Source organism: Galeopterus variegatus, unplaced genomic scaffold, assembly GCF_000696425.1.
Source record: "Galeopterus variegatus unplaced genomic scaffold, G_variegatus-3.0.2 Scaffold4846, whole genome shotgun sequence".
Classification (NCBI taxonomy): Eukaryota; Metazoa; Chordata; class Mammalia; order Dermoptera; family Cynocephalidae; genus Galeopterus; species Galeopterus variegatus.
Window position 1 is genome coordinate 58,453 of NW_007730957.1, and position 2,420 is coordinate 60,872.

Sequence of the window (2,420 nt, forward strand, 5' to 3'; positions counted from 1 at the left end):
AGCATAGATGGTATGTATCTTACTACTGCATCCTCACCACCCACCTTGGACCTGGCAGATAGAAGGTGCTTAATACATTGTTGAACAGAATCTGTCTCTGCAGCACCAACTATCCTTGCTCAGGGCAGGGCAGCCCTCACACCAAATCAGAAGAACCTCCTCCTTCTTCATCTTCCCTCCCCAACCCTTGATTCCTACTTAGCTCCTCCCCCACCCTTGTGGACCCCCTCCCGTTCCTTCCATCCCATTCTTCCCAGCAGTTGGCTTATTATCTCTTGCCTGGCTCCCCTGCAGAAGTAGCCACAGCAGCAGCCCGTCTGCCAGGATGCCAGACCAGCAAGACACCCCTTTCCAGCCGAAATCCCCCCTGGAATTAGGAATTGCGGGTGGGTGGGGGAAGAGGGGAAAACTAAAGGTGGCCAGAACTGAACCCAGATCTGCTTCCCTACCACACGGCCTCTGGCCAGCTCTGCAGTCGCCTTCTCATCCCTCTCCCCTCGAGTCCACCCCATGCTCTAGTCTAATTGTAATTACAGGTTTCAGTCCCCCCATACACCCACGTCAAGAAAGTAACACCCACCCATCCCACACACACATCCAGGCCGCTGGGTTGTCAAACACTTTCTGGGCTGCCCATTTTCTGGCAGCTCCGGAGGGTTGACCCAGAGCAGGTGCTGCAAGGCTCCCTGCGTCTTCTAGCCCAAAGAAGTCCTGGACTGTCGGCCCGAGCAGCCCCGAATCTGCACCGCCTTGGTCAGCGTGCGCTCGCAGCACACACCCAGCAAGCGGAGCTCCTCCTCCCAGAGGACGCCTGAGAAGGGGGGCGGAGGGGGGGGGACGACGACGACGACGACAGTTGCTCCTTGGGCTCAGGCGGCCCCACCCCCACCCCGGCGGCTCCTAGTCTCTGGGAGCCCAAGGAAGGAAAGGCGAGAGCGCAGCTAGAACGTGCCTTGGCCAACGAGCCACTTGGGCCCCCCGCCCCACCGGCCGCCGCGGGGAATCCCTTCTCAGCATCTCCAGCCTCGGCCCAGGGTCCCCTGCAAGCCGGCGCGGGCGCAAGCCACGCAGCGGGCGCCGGGAGGGGGCTGGGAGGGAGCCGGCGCCGAAATCACAAAGCCGGGGAGCCTGGCCGGGCGGGGACGTTCTCACAAAACCGACCCTCTCGCGGCAGGAGGAAAGGGGGTCTTTGCTCCACGCTTAATCCTCAAAGGCCTCAGCGCCGCCCCCAATCTTTCCTGCCCAAAGGAATAGTCGCCGACCACTGCTGGGGAAACTGAGGTCAAAAGTCTGAGCTACGGAGGGTACCTGGGGGAAAGGGGTAAGAGTCCGTCTCGCCTACCAGTTTTGCTCCTGCGCGTTCCGCGATCTCCCTTCGGGCCCTGGGGCCTTGCCCCCGCACACAACTGGCCTGCAGCGAGGACCAGGCGGAGTGGGAGCCCAGGTGTGAGGCTGACCCAGGTGGCTCGGAGAACTCAGGTGGCCCAGAGAGGGTCGCAAACACCGCCTTAGGCTTGCATCCTCTGCAAATTAACCTAGGGCCCCGGAGACCCGGAAAGGCGGGATGGTGCGGTCAGCTAGGTCCAGCTTGTTTCGGGAATACCCGGCCGGTGCGGCCCGGGAGTGGGGGTTGGGGAAGCCAGTCCGGCCAGCCCGGGCTCCCGCTGTGCCGATATTTACAACAACAATGTCGCGATTAAGGTGAAGGGGCTCGCCAGGCGACCCTGGAGGCTCCTCCAGACGGAATCTGGCCTCCCGGAGAGAGGGACTGAGCGTGTGTTTGTGTGTATGCGCTGCAGAGTGTAATGTGACACGGTTGTAAGGTGTGCGACTCCCAGCGTTAAGACGTGGGAAGCAGTGGATTCTGTTTGTGACCGTGAGGCGCTGCTGTAGGTGCCACTTACTGTGTTAGGGTGTGTGCTGTCAAGGCGTGTGCTGAGCCATTGGGTTGTGTGTTTGTGTGGGTGCAATACCTATACTCTGGCCAAGGAGTGGGTAACATAATTCACGTATGGGTGTGTTCCTTGAAGGAATATGGGGGAGGGGGAGCTAGGTTTTGAGTGTTCCTCTAGCAAACTACGGCCGTGACACTCGTACATGAGAGCATAGGATTGTTTTGTGTGTCCACGTCGCGGAGTCTCACACTCGGTTGCGTTGTTGCTCGGTATGGCCACGGGTTGTGTGTCCGCGCTGCTGATCGTGCAGACGCTGAAGCGGATTCTGAGCCGATGACGGTGCCCCAGTGGGCGCTGGTGTGCGGGAGGTATGTATGTGTGCACATATGCACGGATAGATGTATGCGTGTATATACATCTGCGCTCTGGCCCTCCTGGCGTCCGCGGGGAGCCGGAAGCGCCTGAGTGAGCCGAGCTAGCCGCCCAACAAGTGTGTGTGTTGGGATAAGGATCCTTGCTTGCTTC